Here is a 23,292-nt window from a genome sequence, read left to right as displayed (position 1 = left end):
AGGAATTTAATTTAAGTTGTAATATTTGCTCTGGGGAAGGACCCACAGACCCCCCAGTTTTGTTGCCCCCCCAAAAATTAAAAAAAAAAATTATGCCCTTGCACAGGCCTATATATAACATATATTATGTAAGAAATTGCATCTGACAAGAGGTGTTAATAACTACCTTATGAAGAAAGTATTATTTGTCACAGTAAGCTTGGAGATAACATCGGGAGACAGTTGACCTGTAAATCTTTTTTTTCTCATGCATGAACTTCTGGAGAATTACAGGAGTGAATTTATTTAATTGTGCAGAACAACCACAGCTGACCATTTCAGGGACGTCTCATGGTTCCTGAACCCCACCTTGGGAAACCACGTGAGTTAGTAAACTTAAAAAAAAAAGACAGAAGGAAATGTTATACAGAGGAAGCAATTTAACTAGTGGGCGGGCAGAAGTGGCACATTTTTCCTGCTTTAAGTCTGGGTTGGTTATAAAAACTGTCTTTAGGCAACCAAACTGTATGTGAAAGGCGATGATGAATGCGCTAGGTTGTAATAGGCCTGATGCAGAGCTGCAGTGTGGCTGAAAATACCGTGTGAATGGTCCTGATGAGAGTGTGCGCTGCCTGCCGACGAAGAGGGAAACTATAGACGAGTGATCCGCTCGGTGCGTCAAGACGCACAAGATCACCGCAGATGGCCTGTGTAGACTATCCGAATTTCTACGGCTGATTTTAGAGCTTTTTTCCCCTTTTATTCTGAGACTACGGCACATGAAGGCGAAGAGTTTAAAAAAGGAGAAGAAGCGTCTTGTGAGAAGACCAGACATCCAAGATTTGTGTAACGCAGACGTTTTGCGACGGTGGCACATTTCCTCACATGCTCACCATCTAACCAGCGACGGACGGACAGCACGATTTACAACTTCAATTGTGTAAATATTCCACCTCAGTTTGGCGTTTTAAGCATCGCTGAACCGTTATAGTAACTCGCATGTCATCACTGTTGTTAAGCAGGACAATGGTGTCGTCGCTGTTATTTATTTTGATGCCCGCACGGGCGCATTTTCGTGAGAATCTGCTCTGTCCGTGAGGATTTTCGCCAATAACCTTATCGTATTTTTTTTTTTTTTTTTTTTTTAGTAGGGTGGGATTTTTTTTATCCCCCCTCTCCCGTTTTTCGTCGGTTTGTCTTTAAGATAGCAGGCTATTAATTTTTAATTCTTATGCATCCGCACGAAGACGGGACCAGAGAGGAGAAACCGAGTGATAACCAGAGGGGGAGAGAAGGAGAAGGAGGCAAGTGAGGAGGGAAGCGAGAATGAATGAGACACACTGAGCAATCAAGGAAAAGGAGCTTGGAGGAATCAAGGTAGGACCCGAAGCATAGTCTTCATGTTATATGTTCGTAACACATGTGACACTAGTGCAACGACAATAATAGCATGTAATGTGTGCACCACCCAGGCTTCCAGTATCAGACTGCGTGAGGTGTTCACGCGTGTAAGCCGATTTATTTATTAATATTTTATGCTTTGACAGGTCCGGAGTTCGTGTTTACGGTGCGTCAACAGTAGTCGCTTCATATTTAAAATGCGTGATGCTCTAAATGAGTCCGATTTGAGAGCAGGACATGTTTGTGGGCCTGTGCATTGCACCGTGGCCTGCACACTAAAAGATTTTGGCAATTTTGATCAATCCATGGAGTATGGGAGCAGGGCTGTTTTCTTGTCCCATAAAAGCAAAGTGGTGGTAGAAATTTTGTCAGAGGTAGGCAAAAAGGCAGATTATGAGGCTAGTAAATAGCAAATGCAAGTGATGAGCAAATTCTTTTTCTAGACGAATTATTCACCCAAAAAGAAAATACGGAAGAGAGACGTCCTGGGATGTTGGTTATTTTATTTGAGTTCCTTCCAAGAGAGAAATAAATTAAGTACCTTGTTGACTATGAGAGGAATAAATGCATCAGAGCGAAGTGCACAGCCTTAAAGTGAACTCCTCTGCCCAATCCCCCATGTCCCAGACTACACCATTAATCCTGCACCTCATCAAATCATTACCTTATAGGCCAGCTGCTCTCACAGGGGTCTGGGGAGCCCCAGGAGTCATTGAGGAATCTTCCAGGGTGTCCCCAACATAATGAGTCGTAGTTTAATTTCCCTCAAATTAAAGAACGTAAAGGAACCCTAATGTCTTAAATAATGCATGTATCACCTTGCCACAGAATAAAACTGCAGAAAAAATCCGCCCATCTATCCAAATATGATCAAAAGTGACCCCGTAATATTTAGGGGTTCATAGGATGAAAACTGAGGGGCCCTTTTATTGTTACTATTCTGAACTAATTCCCAATTTAATAATAAAACATGTAATAAAAAGGCATCAACAGCCTGCATTGTGATGGAAGAAATTAAACCTTTTTTTCTTTGCACGTTATTATGATAAAATTGAACCTGAGGAGGCAGACAAGAAAGACCCAGAAAACAGTTATTTTCTGCTCGTAAGCCTTTTCCTCATTTCACCGGGGTGCATTGTGTTTGTCCTGCCAATTCTTGGGGAAAAATTGGCATGTCTACTATTCTGAAGGGGCTGAATGAAATTCAAATTCTTCAGGTGGTAAAACAGCAATATTGCAACTGTCTGATTGCGTTATCTGGGCATTCAAGAAGCCAGACTTGGAATTGGTTTACTGCCAAACACTCTCCCCGGGAAGACAGAGGGATTTATTTCCCCCTTGTCTGTGTGTCACATCACCATCAGAAAAATTATTCTCGGCTTTCAATGGGTGAATAATAGTCATACATTAGCATGGCATTAATGATCGTCAGACTTTTAATAAGTCGCTAATCATAATTAGATTTATTTCAGTGTGAGTTCAGTGGTTTGAGAAGCTCTGCAATAGCATGGTCAGGATTTGACGACCATAGGATTTAACTGTATACAGAACCTGGCTAGCGCTCCATGCACAGAGTAACTGAATTATCCTGATGTGTCAAATGCATTTAGTTTAAAAAAAAAGTGTGTTCAGTGCACGTGAGTCATGCTTTCATATACAGTATGAGTGTATGCACACACATGCACACACACAGTTTCTGTGAATAAGAAAAACAGTGCTCTCCAAAGTGAGTACTCTTATGTTGCATTTTTGATACTCTCTCCCTTATGCAATATGTATGTACCCCCTATAGCTCTTTGACAAGGCTGACTAAATGAATATGTTAATAGAAAATAAGCAGAAAGACACAGCACTGCTATGAATTTCAAAAAATGACCTATGATGTCTCTCACCCTCGGGACAGTTACATGTATTGCATGTGTGCTGGTTTGAAGAATAACACTCATTGGATTTTATAGGACATTGAAAGCTGTTGGTATCACACATCAGCATTGTCATTAATTACAGCAAGGGGACACATATCGAATGCTACATGTCAATAAAGGATTGTTGATTTTGACACTGCATGGATATTTGTCCTTAACCTGTGAAGGACTTTTTTTTTTCCGCGCATAGCATGGTGTGAAATGAAAATGAGCATAGTTTGTAGAGGCAGCATATTATTCGACAGTTGTATTGGGCTTCGAGGTAACAAATAACATCATTCAGAAGTCAGAGAAAAACAGATTATTTACAGTAAGAATTTGCCAAATTCACGATTCAATTTTATTTTCTATTTTGAGATTAACATTGTTTTGTAATTTTGTCGCCCGTCTGCACTACCGATTAAACTGTAGCTACTATTGTTGCCTTATCAGTTTTGATTTATCCCCCAAAAAGTATACACAAAACCATTATAGATAACAAAATGAGGAGTTGGTACAATAATCTACTAATTAAAGCAGCCTTTCAGACAACTGAAGGTCAGGTCTTGCGAAAATTCTTCTACACAACAATGTCCATTCGGGCAAAAACACTCTGCAGTTTTAGCACAGAATGTAAAAGGGACAGTTAACGAATATCAACCTGCTTACACTGAGATACAACTCCACGGCACCAAAATACCTTTGGATTCTCTTTCCCCATCATGTTTCTTTTTTGTTCATCTTGTGAGGAATTTTGGACGAGTAGATTTTAAGCTTGTCAGCTCTTGACTCAGCGAAAGCATTGATCCTTTCTGCTGTATGTTTATAGTACAGATCAAATCATTTTTCAGATTTTGATGTGAAGTTTAAAGCTTTGCGCCCCCGTATATTCAGCATATCCAGATGTTTGCTGATGTAGTCACACACACACATGCTTGCCCACACTTCCACTGTTACTTACTGTACACACATGCTGCCACTGTAAGCTTGTTCAGCCTCCAGGAGGGAATGATTGGACAACCTTTAGTGCCAGTACAGAACAGATGACTTGTACGCTGGCACGGCAGTATATTCTCATGATAAACTTAATCTCATCGTGGCCTTTTGATGATGAAAGCCTCCCAGATATGATATCCGATTAGAACTACAAGCCTTCCAAGCTTCTCTGCCGGTCTCCGGCTTCTCATGCTTCATTTTGCTGGGGAATTTATTTTGAATAATCACGTTCATCACCCATATTGATTCATCGTAACTCTGAAGATTATTTGCAATTATAATCCATTCAAAAAGAACCATTTGCAAGATTGAATTGTATCTGGATGTCAATTTTTGACCTTTATTTTATTTTATTTTTTTCAAATCGTCATTTTGACATTACCCTCAAAATCATGTTGATAACTGGGCTATGAGCTGTGACCTTTTCTACAACAATTTTGGAACTGCATTTGCCACACCATCATTACATATTTTCTGACATTTCCAAACAAAATGGATACGCATTGGTTGATGCTATTATCAGAATGAGTTGGAGATTCAAATTATCTATTTCATTTTAATGGCTGATCAGTGAGCTCTCTTCAGCCTATTCCATCTAATTAGGGTGGAGGTATCCAGTGATGGATGCAGCACTGCTAGCATGCATGCATTTCCTTTTATGCCCTTTACAGTTGTGTCAAAATGCTGTGTCTCTGTAGGGCACTTTTTCACTGGACTGACCTAGAAACGGTTTATTGTGTAGTGCCAGGTAGCTTTTTCTCACTGTTTCCCTTCGTAGGCAGCACTGTTCACCTGGCAGTGGCAGCTCTGTGGTTGTCACCAGCCTGATAAGGCTTGTCCTGACAGGAAAAGCTATTATGATTATAATGGCAGTTATTGTGGTCCAGTGTTTCACCCCTGCCGACAAATCACGCTGGAAATGGTTTTAAACAGCTGTTGTTGGACTAATTATTGCAATCAAAAATACCCTATTATGTTTTCTAAGGCTTTTCGTAATGTGTTGGCTGTTTTCCGCTTAAATGCTAGATTACATTTTGGGGACATGAACATGCAATAATGGATCGGAAAGAGAGGGATAAGGCGAGGGGAAGAAAATAGAATAGGGTGAAGAGCAGGAGGGGAGAGGTACGTAATAAGCACTAAGCAGAAATAGTCTTTGCTGCGGTGCCGAGGTGCCAAAGCGATGGGCAGTGTGGGTCCATTTTGAAGCTTGTGGCCTTTGTGCAGTTGTGTGAATGTGGCCTTGCACGCTGCACTCTGTAACAGCTCCGGACACTGTGGTCGCTGCTACATCTGGAGAAAGACCAGGGTGTGGGCTAGGAGAAGCCAATCTTATAGGAACCCTACCACACACTAATTCAATTCAGTTGCTGCCAGGTTTTAGCACATGTAGGCGCCGGCATGGCGAAAATGAGCAGGAGCAACAAGAGCACATGAACAGAAAAAATCGATGAGGACTCTTTTTCATAAATGGAGTGGGTGTTAAATTAGCTGGATGGGCCCATGTAGCAACACATTGGATTGAGTGCCTGCTTGGTGTATTTGGGTTGTGTCTATCGACTGAGAGACGACTTGGTGTACAGCAGTGAAAAGACTCAGCGATGCTCAATCAATGTGACCAATCAGCCTCACCAGTCATTCATTTGGTTTTACACAGATTTTTCAGGAGGGAAGGAGACTCTGAATTGGCGTTTGGAAAAGTGTGTCACTGCAGTTTTGACAAATTCTAACCACTGTTTGTAATGGTTGGCTGTGATTGCCCTTTTGAGCCAAGCCTGATTTTCCTATTCATGTTGTTTAAAACAACCTCCAATACCAGTTATCACCTCGCTCCCTGTTTGTCAGTTTTCATTTCTTAATAAGTATTATAATGTTTTTTTCAAGGCCCTGCTCCAAGATACAATTTTGAAGGCACTTGAGAACAATCATGAAAAATCAATATTATTTTGCCCTGCTTGTTGTCTGCCATTTTAGGAAATTAGTCGTGGCAGCTCCTGCCAAAGGTGTATAATGGCAAAGGTGCTTTTAACATGGAGATGGATGCTGATCCCTCTGCACCTGTAAGCAAACCACATGTGCATTCAGGGAAATATATGATATATGCTATTAAAGATAGAGGAAGCAAACTAAGAGATTCATATGCGCTGGCAAAGAAGAACTTTATTTCTGCAGGATTAGGTTATCTTTTGACACAAATTGAGTGCTAAATTGACACAGAAACTAAAATCACTGAAGAGTGAAAAGGAGAGACTTAGAGAGAAAGCCTCGCACAAAAAGATGGAGAGAAGGTCCATCAGGACATCTTCGTTAAACCCTTGTCCTCAGGTAATTGGAGTAGCTCTCCACGTCCAATCTGTCCATCTGAAAAAGGAGGAGCACACAGATGAAAGGAAACAGGGATCAATTGACCTAATAGCTTGTCCAATCAATCCTTATGTTTTTCTGATAGCTTGACGGAGGGTGCAGACCGGAGTGGCGGATGAGCCCCTCTAATTGGCTCAGCCAGAGCGGGGCAGAGCGGGATGCTGAGTGGTAATGGCAGGAGTAGTCGCCGCTCCTTCTCACACCTGGCGCTCTCACTTCACCAGCGTCAATACTGACACCTTTGTCCTCATTACCTCCAGCTTAATGCCATGTACAGGCCCTTCGTCAGCTGCTACAGGCCTCCGGTGTTCCTTCATTACACCTCCGTTTACACGATCCACTTCTCGCTTTCTGCCACTGACCCCTCACACTCACTGACTAATACAGGAGCTACTCAACATCGTCTAAGCTATCAACACGTTCAGTCAGGCAGCAGAATCAGAAGAGACGTGTGTATAAACAGGAACTCCGTATGTGTGTGCTTGTGTGTGTCTGGCTGTCTGGCCCCTCACAAGCAGTGATGTTCACCAAGTGGCTCACCTGAGTCATTCCACAGAGGACGGCTCTGGTGGGTTCTTATTTGTGTCAGCAGCACTCCCCCTGGACTATCTGGTGTTGGACTGGTGTTTGTGTTTGTGCGGCACTGTCCTTGTGTGTGTGTCCATGCTGTGAGCTGTGAGAAGAGGCAACACCGAGAAACAACACGGGACCAGGAGAAGCTGTTTGTTTGCCCGGCAGACAATATGGGAGATGGAGAGGAGCAGGTAGAGAAAAGAGAGAGAGGAGGTAGGGGAGGAGGGGGGGTAAGGGAGTTGAGGCTCCAGCACAGAGGTGTGAAAGGGCACGTATATTCATAAACAGCTGCAAAAACACCCAGAGCATTATACATACAGTAGGCAGATGCCAGATGAGACAGAAAGGGGGGAGGTGCACTATGATGGAAAAAGTCCATAAACACCTAGAGCAATGAACTTCAGGAGAGAGAGAGAGAGAGAGAGAGAAAGAGAGCGAGCGCATCCGGAGTGGATTAATTAAGGATTATAATTATGTTGGGACTATGCATGTCTCACCTGAGACTGCCCTGTGCCGCTCCTCTCCAATCCTCATGCCCTCTGCTCCTCTGCACATATGGACACAAACCACAGGAAAATACTACCCACACTTGTGGTATCATAGGTTCACCTCTCTGACACTGTGCAGAAAAATGAATGAGCACAACTGCGTATTAACCTTTCTGCTGCTTTTTTAATCAGTCCACTACAACACTGGTTTTATAATGTTAGTCTCTGTGTTCAAGCTGTAATTGTGCTGAGTTAATCAGTGTGCTGCATATCGTCAGAGTTTAATAAGACAGAGGTTTGTGATGAGACAAACGCTGGTTCAGATTCTCAATATTTGGTTGGGGAGATGAAGTTAGTGGGTTATGAACAACATTAACTGGTGTTATAGAGCAATTTTAAAAAAAATCAATTCAAACCTTGCTATTTTCCCAGCCACTTGGGGGCAGTGAATCAAGCTTTAAACACAACATTGATATAATATCACCTCATAAAGTCGATATGGTGAACATGCTGGTTATTTACACATCCAGACACAAAGTAATATTGTTTGTTTGAAGACATTTATTTCTGGCCATTTGACACATTTAATTTAGATATTACCTCTCTTTTAGCTCTGTTTTTGGTCACCACCATCTCCTAAGCTAAATATATGAAACATCTTTAAGTAGTCGTAAATCTTAATTATCTCCTAGCGACTACTTTTTCTATCCGTTGTTGGTGCGCTGAGAGGGTAGCGTGTAGCTGATATATAGAAGCTTTTTCACATAATCTGCCTTTTATAATATAATACGTACATCCTCATTGCATTTTTACATGTATTTATTTTCCTATACTGTGTTCCCTACTCTATGTGCCTATGCAAATTTCCCCCAGGGAAATAATGGTTTGAACTGAAACTGAATTTAATAACCAGACACTTGCTCTGTCTGAACACAAGGTTGATGAGAGCAATGAGACTGAACAAAAAAAGTTAAGTTGAGGGCCAAAACAAACAAACAAAAAAAGAGCTGAAAGATGCCAAAACCCTACTTACATCGAAGACACATCAAGCAGTTGAAAAGTGTGGCTCACTGCAACAAGGCCAGGAGGCGTGTTCATGTGTCAGGAAGCAGTTCTTTGTAACGCAGGTCAATGTGTCACAGGCAGTAAGTACTCTCTGGCTGCAGTACGCTGCTAAAAATTAAACTATCCCCAACTTTTAGTTTTGGACTTACATGCAGAGTGGAGCAGCAGCTGCTGCTTTCCATAGCTACTGCATGGCAGCTTGCTGCAGGCCACACTTCACTGCTGCATGCTATGTTACTGACGTTAGAGGTGGTAACAGCTGCAGAGTCAGGTCACTGTGACTGCTAGCAACACCTTTCACATTAGACTGAAGTCATGTCATCCATTGTTGTTCCAAAAAAATGAGTAGAGCAGCTATAAGAGCCTTATTTCTTTTCAAATTGCATCCTTTATTTACAGCAAATTCAGATGTTTTGGCCATTTTAAGCTTCTTCTGACTACTTTACATTCGAAAATTATACAATAAGTGACCCCTTTTTAGAGCCTTTTTCAATCCAGGATTGTTGCACCGTTTTTTCACATCGCCATTCTGTATAAAATGTACAAACACGGAGCCGAGTAACAGAGCCAAATTGATGTCTGTGACATAAGAAGCAGATGCTGCTGTGTTACACTTCACTCCTTTTGTTTTCCGCAACTTTGGTATGCTATCTAAGATCAAACATTATACTAGCGATATTGGTTCAGTGTAAAAAAGTAAAGCTGACGTAATGGCCGATATTCTTTATGGCAGTAATCTCTTTTTTAAAAAGGACTACTGGCTGAGCACCCATCATTGTGGTGTGACCCTATATTTTTTTGCAACAGGTTACATCACATAGGTATATTTGTCCATATGCCCTAGAATATCACTCTTAGGTACATTGTTTTTGACCTATAATATCTTCCAATACTGGTAAGATTTCTTGGTTGTCCAGTTATAGTGGGGATATTTTGGACCTTCCTTCGAGTTCAAACTACTAAGTATAAGGTAAATAAACCCTGTGCTTCAGGCCAGACCGCGGCCTTACTCTAACCCCATTGCAGTGCTGATGAGCTCTGGAGACACAGGCGGCAGAGGTGAATTCAAGTGTCAGACTTTTTCCTTGCAAAAATAAGATTTAGGTTTTAATGTCCCGTGCCATTAAGGCGAAAGAGCCCTGTGTTTTCTAATGAAGCTGCACGCTGGTCTACCACAAGCATCCAGGTGTGGATTTAGCAGAATTACTGTGAAGTAAGATGCTGCTAAAAATGACCATGCATGCTCAGCGAATCTTCCCAGGTTATATGAAGTTTTTTTTTGTTCGTGTGATTCTACAAACTGTGCAATGCAGCAATTTTTAGCAACTGAATGCTTTGCTACTTTAATTTGGGACAAAAAATGGGTAGTGGTTTTTTGTTTTGTTTTTTAAGTCAGAATGATGGGCATCAGGAAAAGCTACATGGCGGATGGTGAAGGACATATTTCTTATAAAATATGCTGGCTTGTCTGTTAGGATATGAATATGCTTATAATCCAATAGCGATTACTATCGTACCACTTGTGCTCTCATCCTTTAGAGCTATTAGAGTATGAACATGACCCACATGTCATACGTCATCTGACCACAAAAGACACTTGCCAGACCACAACTTAACCTCTGGCCACCTCACAGCCCTGAGACGCCACAAAAAAGACACTCGTACACATCATAAACTGACCAACAAAGGCACACACAGACGCACGCACACACACACATATTTGCTTTGCAGCCACAGACATGAGGCATTTAGGGAACAGAATGGAAAAGGATTTAATTGAGTCTTTGATCATTATAGAATTACCATGTGCCTTCTTGGCACCCTGGTTATTGTTTCATGGATTAATCATTTTCATTCCACAAATTGTGGAATCCACATAGCAAATCAGTGTGCTGCCTGCATGACACAGATATGCAGTTGTAGCAAGGGAATTTTAATGTGTTCTTGCCCTCCAATTGGCTCAAGCCGTCCATGCGACTTGATTTATTTGAAAGATTGGTTTTATTGATTTACTGAATTAATGCGGTGCCAGTTTAATCAGTGTGCTATGGAACTATGCAGAATTTGACATCTCTGTGAACTCAGATGAATTGAGTGTACAATATTGATCTGGTTATCCACAGTATTTATTCAGCTATTTGTCTAAGGGCTGATTAATTCAGTGTGTACAAAATAATGTAGGTATGTGTTTATGAGGCTGGGCGAGTGTTTGTGTTTGTGTGTCTCTCCCTCTCTCACAGTATATTTGCAGCGCTGGTAATTGCGTCTGTTATAGACTGCAGGTTTCAACCGTGTATTGGAGCAGCTATTTACTATTTATACCTTTTCTTTCCCGTACATGCAAAAGCACGCTGCTGGTGTATGTTATAGAATGACGCATCATATGCAGGCTCAGCACATGCTCATTCAGCATTAATGCGCATGTGAACAGACGCCGCACACACGAGTACAATAAATGCATGTATGAGTACCCTTCTTAGATGTGTGAGGTATGATTGTATAACAACAGTAACGGCTGTAATTGCAGGCTGTATATTGTGGAGCTGGAGCAGTGCTCAGCACCGGTGTGTGGTGATTGAGCAGTATCTGTCGAATAGGGCCAGAGGAGGGAGAGTAGTTCTCCAATTAGAGCTAACTCAGGATGGATATGGATGCTTTCTGACAGCTGTCTCATCTGATTCAGCTGCATGTGGAAGAAGAACATTTGTTTGAAGATGTTTGTTTAGGCTCATTATGGGTAAAAGCACAAGCTTCACACATCTCATTCCTCCTATTCCATGTGTAATGGAGGACCGCCGCTGTTGATATTACACAGGAGAGAATCTCAGCTGTCGTTTGGCGGCAGGCTTTTATAGAGCTAGTACTTTTCACAAGACCCTGTACAGTCCAAGCTGCAATCCTACAAGGATGTTTTAGTACAGAGGGGTAAAAACAGTTGACTGGATTTGAGAGATCATCAGCGAAGAAAATGGCGACAGTCTGAGACTCAGCATGTAAGTCTACAGTATAGAAGTAGACAAGAGCAGAACAGATGTTCTGTGGATGTATTAAGGGTAGGGTTACACTATATTGTTTTTTTTCCCAATATGGTGATATATTACAGCTCATTTGATATATCTTTTTTCCTCACCTAATTTTAATGATCATCAAGTCTGCAGTGGTAGTAACATCATATTATGCATACTCCAATGCTTTTCAGTGTATGTAATAGTCATTCATTGTGCAAAACAAGAACAATACTTCAACTTAGGGTTGAATTTGTCAATTAACAAACAAAGCAACAAAGCAAAATTAGCATGTTGGCCAATTTGATATTTCCTTTTAAAGCCAATATCTACAGATACCGATGACGTGCCGATATTCTCATGCATCCTTAGTGAGGAGAACTGCATACAGTGTTAAATGCAGGGCCCTGTTCATTCCTATGATACTTGCTCATTGATGCATGAAGCTGAATGGTTCAACTGTCGTATATAAAATGACCATGATGATCTGGGAATGATTGGCATTACTTTCACACTGTGCAGCCAACTAAAAACTTTGAGTGCCTTTACTTTTATTTGCAGCTTGACTAACTTCTGGTTTAGTGCTCAGCTAACTTGAATGGGCATCGAATTATTTGATTGTGTGGCTCTTCTAGATTTTTTCAATGTTATTGGACTGAATGGATCAAGTTTTGATAGTAAGTGAGTCATTTCATGACGGTTGTGACGCTCAAAAAAAAAAAGTATCCACTGATTTACAGATATCTGTTTCGCTTTGTAAATCAATGTTTCAATGAAAAGATGTTTTTGGGCTGCAGGGTGTCCCTTGACGGTGTTATTACACTGTTTGGCCACTACAAAAATTGGCTTGATATTCCCATTTAAATCAAGGTCGCAGGAGGTCAGAGGTTGGAAGCCATATTTATGTGTAATACTGCCATTGCAATCATTATAGTGGGAAAACTTCTGTATAAATAAACAAGCATGCGGCGAGGAGAGGTTTTGTAGTAACTACCAAATGAGTTTTGTAGTATGTTTTCAATAAGCCATCTGTCACTTTCAAAATATTACCGTCACTGTGATTTTCCTGTTTCTTTTGTTGCCATTAATTTCGCATTTGCTGAAACATGTAAACTGAAATGGTAACGGCCTCCGAAGAACGAGAGAGAGCCGCTGTTCAGCGGACAGCTGAGATGCAGAGACTGCAGGGATAAACAGCATGCAGATCAGCATGTTTTCACATCTTACTCTAAATTAAGGGTTTATTTTGACCAAAGTGGAGTCGGTCATTGTTGGAACAGTGCAAGGACTAACTAGATGACTACCAAGACTAAGATGGGTTTGGGTGAGTTTTATTTAGTTTCTGACGAGTTTGAATGAAGTGCATTTAACAATGATCTAACAATGAGTGTCAGTTCGGTTAAAAGAGAGGATTGGTGTACGGCTGTATGTTTCTGTTTAAGAAGGAAAATGGGCCAAAACAGAGTTCTCAAACTTGTGAGTGTGACACACTTTACGGTCCATTGACGTGTGTTGTCACCATAACAACAGTTTTCTTTTGTACTGATCAAATGACCAAGGCAAACACCTCAATGTCCTTCAATGTCTACTCATTCTCCTATAGCATCCTAGGACTGTATGCTATGTAATTGTAGACCTAGCTATTGTGGATCCAGCGAGTGCATAGTAGCTTGTTACAGGAGGGTAAACACAGCCATGTCATTAAATACAGCAGACAATTTAACTCATACTCCATGCGTTTATTTAATCGTGTGACGAGGAGCGAAGCTCAGGTCATTATTACCATACAAGTTCAAATAAATGCAAAGGGCAGCACTCTTTATTCTACTGGCATTTCTGCTGTGCAGTATATTTCAGTGTACAGTATATAATGAATGTCTGGAGATATTCAAGGAATGATCCTTGGCTTAACAAGTTGGTATAGGGAAGGGGATGTACTTCTATTTTGTAAGAAATGTCATAGATGGTAATTCGTTATGTTTTATATTCTCAGTGTGGTTGTGATTGTTGATGCCTAAAATTCCTTACTTGCTTTAAAAAGGAATCATTAGCCTTCAGTACTATGCAGCATTTTCATATAATGTCCTTTAAAGTACAGAACTACTTTACACTCACAGAGGTTACATGAATGCCAGTAACTTCATTATAACCAGATTCAGGCTGTACTCGAATGATTGCAGCTGTCATGTAAACATGTTAACTGGATTACCTTAGTTGAATTAAAGCATGAGCTGAAGAAAGGATAACTCAGTTGTCTGACCCCAAAATCAATCTTTTTGCTGTACTCTGGCAGACACCTCCATTCTGATTTCTTTCTGTTTTGACTCAACGCAAAGTGGTGCTTCTTTTAAAAAAAAAAAAAAAAAAACACTCCATGGCTAGCGATGTAAAACAAAGAGAAACAAAGGAAAATTTGGGGCGACAGCAAAGTGGCTTTCATGTTACAACTAACTCTGCATGCGGTGGAGCCTGTGTAGAGGGGTTCTGTGAATTCATCATCATAATAAAAAAAGAGACACATATTCCCTGTGTTTTATTTGTGGTGCTAAAAAGATGCTTTGCAGGGCGACTTCGCATCAAACAAATCATGTAAACACTGGCCACCGAGCAAATCGAGTTACTGCAAAATCATAATCACACAATCACCTTAAGGTGGTTATTCACAGTAAACAGGTTACAGTGTGTATTATTTAAACGAACTGTTTCACACAGATATGCTACTTTTGGTCTCTGTGGAGCTGCTCGGCTGCATATTAAGCTTCCTCTCTCCATAAACTTGGTTGTTTTCTCTCTGTGCCAACAGTGTGAAAGTAGCTACATTAACCTCTTTTTCTGTACTCTTTCTGTTAGCCTCTAAACAATTTATTCTGCCCTCGCAAGCTCTATTTGTCAACTAGTCTAAATAATTACGGTGCTTCAGCCCACATACATACCTGTTTGCTCACCTACCGTTTGCAGTGTACGGACCTAAATATCTATGTGCTCACTGGTCCTTCTAATATGTGCCTGTTTACACTCTCTTGCCCCTGCACCTTGGACTTACATGCATCGGCGTGGACTCCCCTTCCTCTGCAAGTGTGCTAACATTTGCCCTACACTAACCTTCTCTCCTGCTCGTGCCCCCCTCCTCACTCACCTTCCGATGGTAGCAGATATGGATGGAAATACAAATGACCCCTGATGAACCCAGATATTGAGCCGTTTTAAAGCTGGAAGCTTTAGACAATATCCCTTCCTTGCTTCCAACGTGCTGTGGAAGGAGGGGCCAGGGTTTCTCACTACATCAGGGTTTTATGGGATTTATGACCCCCGTCCCCAACAGCTATCTCTGCCTCTACTGGCGCTTCTCCCACTGGCTAGAATTAGCAGGCGAGGAAAAACAAACAAATTACAAGGAAACAAACACAACATCTAATAAGCATGTAGTGACATGAAGAGAAGGCTTTCAGCAGGATGCAGGCTGAGAGAGGGAGAGGGGAGGAAGGGCAGGGTATAATCTTCCCTCCCTCACCCCTGTCTTCTTCTTTTTTTTTTTTTTTGCATTTCCCTCTAATTTCCTCCTGCCCCGCTGTCCCCCCCTCCACCCTCTGTGAGTCGCCGGTGGGGCTTTCCGAGGAGATCATCTCCGAGCATGGGCAGTGTGAGACAGATGGGCGGATGATGGATCTGACGTGATAGACAGCGGGGTGATGGATGGCTGGCTGGCTGATAGGGGATTAATGCAGTGCTGAGGCCGCTGCAGCACAGCGGATGGCTTAGTGATAGATAGATAAAACTGACGAGCAGATAAACAAGAGACCGCTAATCCACGCCCCCTTGATGGACAGAAAATCAAAGTGAGGGAAAAGAACCACCGAGGGAGAGGTGGACCTTTTATATTGCCATCGCAGGGTGTAGAGCTTTCATGGGAGGGAATGTGAGTGGACGCAAGGTGAGATGAGGCGGGGGCCTGAGGAGAGTTAATGAGGAGCATCGTGTTGTAGTACCGTTGGGTCAGTGATAGTGCATCTGTGGAGCCAGGCTCTGTGCTGGATATTTTGGACAAGGGCAGGAGTTTTGGTGATATGGCACAGCAGGTGACTGAGATGGCTGGTTATATGCTATTTGGGGTGATGGCAAACAGTTTGACTGCAGAGGAGAGATTGGGCATAGCGGTAAATTGGCTGTAGTGGGATGTGATGGGATGATTGGACAGCAGAGTGTGTGCTGGTTGGGGATTGAAGATAGGAGTGCTTGTTGTGTCTGTTGGTATTTTTTAATGCACTTCCCCCCAGCGCAACAGCTTAACCTTCTGTGCAATGCACGAAAATAAAGGTTTCCAGTCTCTATGTTTATGCAATTCTGCCAACTGGCGAGTTGAAAAGGCCTGTCGTGATGAGAGAAAGAGAGGGAAAAAAGAGCGAGGGGAGTGGAGGACAAGCCCGGGGAGAGTTCCTCGGAAAATAGGGAGCAAGCTGCCTATCCCTGCATTATTATCGAGCGCTAAGCTTTGTCTCTGTTCACCGTTTCAGGGGACCCCAGGGGTTCTGGCATCGATCCGGTGTGCTCAGAATGCACTCCGGTGTCACCTATTTAAACACAGGGAGCCGCTAGCCAACAGAGACAAGCCTTTATTTATCAAGCCTCTGATTTTGGCTGCACGGATGACAACCTGATTAGCACTTAAAGGAGCTCTTAAATCTTTTATTGGAATGGGTGTAGGCAATCTATACAGAGAGGGAGACAGCAGTCTTAGCTGGAGAGAGTTATGGAGGATGAACAGTAAGGTGAGGTGAGGGACTGTGCCATCCAGGGGGTTAATGAAGGGAAAGGACAGGCTGGGATGAGCAGCATGTGACAGATATAGGGAGAGAGAGAAAGTGTGTGATTGGGAACAATGGCTGAGAAGGAGTGGGTGACGGTGAGAGCGAGCATGTGACTGAGGAGTGGTGGCAGAGATCGGGGGACCAGATGAGGGCACAAGTGGCCGGGGACAATGAACGAATGTCGAATGAGTGGGTGAGAATATTGTGATCAAGTGACGGCCTGAGCAAACGAACAAATTGCTGAACAAACAAGTGGGTGATGACTGTGTGTGTTTGTGTGCAGATTGCGGGGGCGCCGGCTCACGTTAGCGCGCGCCGGGCGAATGAATGAGTGAGGCGCAATGGAAGAGACTAAGTGAGCGAGTAATGGGGGTTAGTGATGGGTGTGTTGACAGAAAGTGTCAGCTTTAACCACACTGACCCGCGCGTACAGGCTGCATGCACAAGTGGCTAAATTTGAGTGCCAGCTTGGACGTGAACCGACTGTAAAATTGGATGTGAATTTCGAGTTGGATGTGAAATGAATGCAAATTTGGAAAGTAGGTGGATGGTGTTTGCACATCTATCTCTATGTGTCAGTCTCCTGTCGTTTCGACATCATTCTAGATGAGCACGGGAGATGAGCATCTCTCCAGTCTCTTTGGCACATAAATGCAGCTACATTTGAACACCTCGTTTCATGTGCTGTGTAATTATAGCGAGTGGAATCTGTTGCTCTGTGTCTTACTTCACAGGGAGGCTCCGCTATCCTCGCCTTTTGACATCATCAGAGTGTCACAATTAAAGTTTGTATTTTTAGTTCACATTTCACTCTATTAAATAATAATCCCAACCTCCTTGGCACGCTGTTACTGGGAACCATTTTGTTTCGTGTAATAGATGAGTATATTTACTCTCGTAGGGAGAGGAACACTAAGCGATGCCAGTGCTCGATTAGAGAGGAGCTGTTACTCGAGAGCTGCGAGATAATTTATTCTTACTCTCTTTCCCTTGGGATGCCAATGGCCAATTCACTTTCAACGCCAAGAAGGGTGTGTATACATTTGTTTATGTGTGTGACACTGATGCTGCGTCGATGTAGAGACGTTTGGGATGAGGCTATTGTCTGTCCCGCAGCCTGTGTCCCCCCCTCCACTCACCTCGTCGCTGTCAGCAGCAAAACAATACTGCCCGTGAAATGTCAAGAGAATTAGCGTGGCATAAATGCACGCACATTTTTTACCGTCCCCTCTCCTCTCTCCCAGCCTTTCACTTTTTCTGCTCGCCTGTCTTCTTCGCCTTCTTGTCCCACACGTCTCCGTCTCTTGCCCTCACCTCCACCCTTGGCTGCAGCATGCTTGTCTGACCCTGTCGTAGTCTCCTTCAAGGCCTGTCTCTTGGTGATCAAGCTCCATTATTTATTCTGTATCGTGTTTCACCATCAATTCCCGCAATAGAACAATTGAGACAGATTTCCTTGACTGTCACAATAGCAGTGAGACTCAGCAGAGGTTGGAAATGGGATTAGCCTTAAATGGAATTTAATTTTCACCGTTGTTGTCTCCGAAGCCTGTCTACCACCCAGACACCATGACGCGCTTTGGTAGTGCTTTCACCATTGTGTAATGTGTGTGTGTGTGTGAGTGCGTGCGTGTGTGTGTGTGTGTGAAAGAGAGAGAGAGAGATTACTGTTGTATAATGCACAATGGCAGGTGTAACATTTGTAACGTGATCCACATGTGCAACAGTTTTTTGCAATGTAACGCATTGTAACGTAATTGTACTGCAGTTTTATTCAAGAAAAGTCCAACATCGACAACTCAGATTGTTAGACGTCAATGCTGCGGTCCATAATACAGCAGGAGATTTTGCTTTTGATTAATGGAAAAATACACAGCTGCACCACAATTTTCCATAACAATCGATACCAAACTTTGCTCTTATTTTTGTGTCCAACAAGTCAATCACAAAACACCAGCCTCGGCAGATGGCACTCCTTTGATGGGACATGTATAAGCGAATGAACAAGTAAATAGATAAATGAATAAGTGCTGTCGAAGTATAAATCAATGCTTATGGATCGGTATCCAAAGACCTGCTGTGCTGCAGATGAAATGAATGTAGTGCTGGTTGTGTGTCAGTAAGATGCGGTGGGAGCTTGGTTTTGAGGCTGCTGTGATGCCTTGAATCTGTCATCTGTATAGGTGTATAAGTATACCTATGATGTGTTCGTCCTTGGGAGCCAAGGAGTGTGTCAGTGTGTGCGTATGTGTTTGTGTGTGTGTGTGTATGCGCAGTATTTTTGCCTCCTGAATGGAAATGGTGGCTGTTGTTTCTGATGAATTCCGTTTGGGGTTTTTCTGACTTCCCCGCTCTCCCTTTCTCCTCGCTCTTAACACAAACATGATCAATACTTGAATTAATGTCTAACTAAAGAGTCAAAACATGTCGCAATGGCCTTGGCACAGGCTGCTGCCCCGCCCCCCACCCCCACTCCAACAGTCTCCAACCCAGCTGGGCTGAGAGAAGTCAAGAGAGGAGTGAGGAGAAAGAAAAAGCAACAGAGCGTGTGGAGGAGAAGAAATGAGTGTTCGGTTATAATGAACACATTATGGGGGTAAATTGGAATGCATTCAGCTTCTAGAATCTGTCTTTTTTTGCTACTGTATTAATTTTACTAATTATTAGTTGAGAGGTAATTATGTCTTGCTGCATGGATGATGCCTCTTGTCAGGGAAGGCAGCGGCGTGGTGAATGACGTGTGCGCTCAAGTGTTGCCGTAGTATGTAATGTTGGATATAAAGAGCAGTGACTACAGGATGGCTAGACAGGCCACAGGTGTGGGTGCAGGCTCAGGGGTTTGTGTGTGTGTGTATGTGTGGGAGGGAGGGAGCCAGTGTTTGCGTGCGAGGGACAGGGTGTGAGGCTCAAGAGAACGGTGATTTGTGAGTATTGTATTCCTGTAATCTGCTCAGATCAGATCAACCAGAGCCAATAATGCAACACTGAGCCAAATACCACACTGCTCTTTCTTCATCTCTCACTTCTCTTTCTCTCTCTGTGCCCCCACACCCTCTCCCCGCCTTTTCACTGCAGTGGGAGCCGGCTCTGCTGCAGAGGGAAAGATGGAGTAAAGATGGAGAGAGAGGGAGATAGACAGACTAGAAAGAGTCAGGAAGATGGATGGTGAGAAATGGAGATAGGACTGAGAAAGACACTCAGAGAACAGAGAAGGAGATGGAAGGTGGACGGGATTGAGCAGTAAACGATTACTGCTCCGCTTGTGTGTGCTCCTGGTAGAGCCTGATACCAAATCAAACAGTGCTCTTTCTTTCTTTCTATTGACACACACACAGACACAAACAGACACACACACACGAGTGGCCACAAGCATTTGAGTTTGTTTTTGGCCAGTGCTGGGTGGTGCTTGGCAGAAGAAATTAAGCCTAACAACCGTGGCATCTGTCTCAGCAGCAGGAGAGTCCCGCCTCCCCACCCACACATGACCTGCCCTGCTTTCATTCACTGAGCCGCCTGCTGCCAGCCTCAGGATGGGCCGTTGCCTCCGCCACTGCCCCCCCACTCCATCCAGGCCTCTCTGCACTGCCAACCGCTCTCTGCCCGCGCCCATGTTTCCCCCCTCGAGCAACAACCAGGAGCCTAGCGATATGGCTGCTTCAAATATTCATAACAGCCACGCTGCAACACGAAGCTCTCTGCTCCGTGTTGCAGCCTCTCCATTTTGAGAGGCAATTCTCAGGCCGTTGCTGCTGTTAGCCTGAACATGGTTTCTGTGCTCCAAGTCAACTACTCTGTGGTCAGTGTGTATTAACAGTGCTATAAGTATTAAGCAGGGCTTTGAATCTTCACTCTTCCCTCCCAACTGATTGTGCATGGAGCTAAATATAAACACTCATCATTTCTCTTTGCTGCCATCCACATCCAGCCCCTCCACCCCACCCAGGGCTGAGCACAACCACCAGTGCGCTAAAGGGGTCGTGCTGCCTTCCACTACACTGAAACCCAGCCGGAGCTGGGGAAGAGCAAACTAGCACACATGCAAAAGAGACACCAACACTATACTTAGACAGGCACACCACAGGCGCACATACTGGGCCAGCGCGTAATACATGCAAAGACTATTAAGCACCGAAATGTATCTGGACGTCTCTGCACACACAGACACGCAGGCCCACGGAGCGATGTGAAAAGCGGCTTCTGGGGAGATAACTTCTACTACGTGTCTCCCAGGAAGCTACAGGCTGGATAAACATCCATGTGGAGTAGCAGCAGATGCCTCCGTCTCCCTCTAATGCCTGCTCCTCCCTTCCTCTCCACTCTCACATCCTACCACCTACTCACTCCCATCCTTTTCTCTCTACTCTCTGCCTCCTTTTAATGAAGACTACCCCCCACTTCTTCTACCCTTCCCTCTCAATCTCCCTTTCATTCAGCCACATCCCCTTCCTTTACTTACTCCCTATGTTATCCCAAATTTCCCTCTCCATCTCTGTCCTTCTCTTTTTTATTCTCCTTCTCATCATGCAGGCCGCCTGCTAGCCCCGGGCCCCGCTGCTTATCCTCCGCATTCACTCGTTGTATCTCCAGATTATTTCTCTGGGGGGGCATCCTGTATGTGCTCTCCACCATGCTGTGTTATCTAGCTCATCAAGTGGGTTGGAGTGGATCAGGATGGGTGAGGGCTGAGGCTTGATGCTCTTGCTTGCTGCAAACAGGTGGCCCATAGGGACGAGCACTAACAGCGATAAGTACGAAAGCATGGGAGGACGGTTTCTATAGCAATTTCATCTGAACGGGCACGGTTTCTAAACAACAGGCCGTTATTTGTTAAGGCTAGCCATCAATATCATGAAGTTGTGAAGCTATACGGCGGGGCCCACCAACTGCTAGCATGCTACAAGATGGATGGGATGGCTGCTGGAACTAATGTGGCAGCTGAGTCTCGAGGCATGAGCTTGAATAATGTCTGGCTTTGCAGTTAAGTTTGAGAGCTTGCTTTTATGTGATTATTTTAACTGCATTGGGGCACCTGCAAATTGGCATTGATCATTGTTGCTTGGCTGGCTTTTAAAGGGCCGGGGCCACTGTTTAATGTTCCTGTCAGGGAAGGTTATCATGTAACCTGTTTCTCCCGTCTCCTGTCCTCGCACCTGCTAAATGGCAAGCCATCTTGGTACGAGAGAGGCAGAAAGAGCATGAAAAAGAGAGTGGTGCAGCACGGAGCCCTTATTAAAGCTGTCCTCCAAGGCTGCCCTCTGACTGATTCCCCCTGTAAATCTCCCCTTTAATTGGAGAGGGCACAAGAAGAGAGGTGCAATCACAAATGTATTCTGTGTCTCTACGGATGGATGGAAGACAGAGAGGGCAAGAAAGGTGGAGAGAGAGACAGACAGCGAGGTCCTCAGAACGCGTGGGTGGAGACCAAACAAAAAGTCAAGGATATAAACACGATGAGGGTTTGAGGAGCAAGATGACATATTTACGTTCACCTAGGAAATGGGAGGCGGGAGGTGAGAAGATGAAAAGGTAGCACGGTAATGGAGAGAGACGGGCAGAGAGGTGCGCCAAGGGTGATGCAAGGATAGGAGGAGAAGGACAATGGGCGAGGAAGAGAAAGTAATGGAGGGAGACAAATAGAAATGGCTGGCAGTGGAAGAAAAGGAAGGTGTGTGTGTCTGCGTGTCTGTGTCTGTGTGTGTGTGTGTGTGTGTGTGTGTGTGTGTGTGTGTGTGCGGAAGAAAGAGAGGGAGAGGTAGAAGAGAGACAGGCTGATTTCACCAGAGTTGCAGCCTGAGTGTCCTCCCTTAATGGGGTTGCCATGACAACAGTGTATAAGAGAGTCAGGCTCCAGCAGAGTGTGTGGTATGTGGATGTGTGTGTGCGCGTGCTCTGCTCCTCAAGTGATTGATTGTCTGTGAGACGATATACAGTACGATACCTTAACACAAGTGCACCCTGGGCATTTTTTTTGTAAAAAAGGTGGACAAGAGTTTATTTCCTTCCTCTGCTTGTTTGTTCGTACGTCCTTGTATGAATGACGCGGGGAGGGATGGTGGGAGCAAAGGAGCAGCTTCTCTGTCTGTGTCATTGCCCTTTCCGGCAGAGCCAAGTGGGTGTGCAGTAACTGTTGTGCACTGGTCTCTTGCACCGCTGGCAGCCATGTTGAATGGGGTTAGGTGATGTCATGCTGGTCAGGTGACGTTGTTTGGAGGGCCCAGCTGTCACGGAGCAGAGGCAGTCCCACAGGAGCGCCAATCTGTCATCATTATATTAATGACACGCATAGCACTGCTAGCAATGTCATCTCTTGTGTGTGCCAAAGCTAACGAGCAGCGCCCTAATTGTAAAATTAATTGAAAAACATTTTGATTAAAGACTACCCTCCCCACCCCGGCCCTCCTCCATCTCCATCGCCCCCCCCTTTCATTCCACGCTGCCATCTTTTATCCCCCTGGTTATGTCCTTTTGAGTTTGCTCCCAAGCCCAACAGCTCTCACACACTTTTTTTTCTCGGTCTCCTCCCACATTTGCATCTCTGACCTTCTCCCATTTTCATCTGCACTCTGTTTCTTCTTCAACCTTTTCTAACCCGTCAAAATGCTCCCCGTAGCCCTTCATTTTCTCCTCCCACCAACATTTTCTACTATCTGTCACTCTCTTCTTTCGTTAGGCAAATTACAACTCTTTTATGTGCTCGATCTCCCTCCTCATC

General features: G+C 43.8%; 1 protein-coding gene across 1 annotated transcript in view; it reads left to right on the top strand.

The window, feature by feature from the left end:
• Positions 1–534: 534 nt before the first annotated feature.
• Positions 535–23,292, top strand: part of adgrl1a (adhesion G protein-coupled receptor L1a) — a 119,300-nt gene continuing 96,542 nt past the window's right edge. Inside the window, exon 1 of the mRNA XM_088091051.1 lies at positions 535–1,356. The gene's annotated coding sequence lies outside the window, so the exon portion shown is untranslated. The remainder of the gene's footprint in view (positions 1,357–23,292) is intronic.

The sequence above is a fragment of the Plectropomus leopardus genome, chromosome 18 (assembly GCF_026936395.1).
Source record: "Plectropomus leopardus strain MGB_pleo_1.0 chromosome 18, ASM2693639v1, whole genome shotgun sequence".
NCBI lineage: Eukaryota > Metazoa > Chordata > Actinopteri > Perciformes > Serranidae > Plectropomus > Plectropomus leopardus.
The sequence above is the reverse complement of the archived record's forward strand: the minus strand, read 5'-3'. Positions and strand labels throughout refer to the sequence as shown.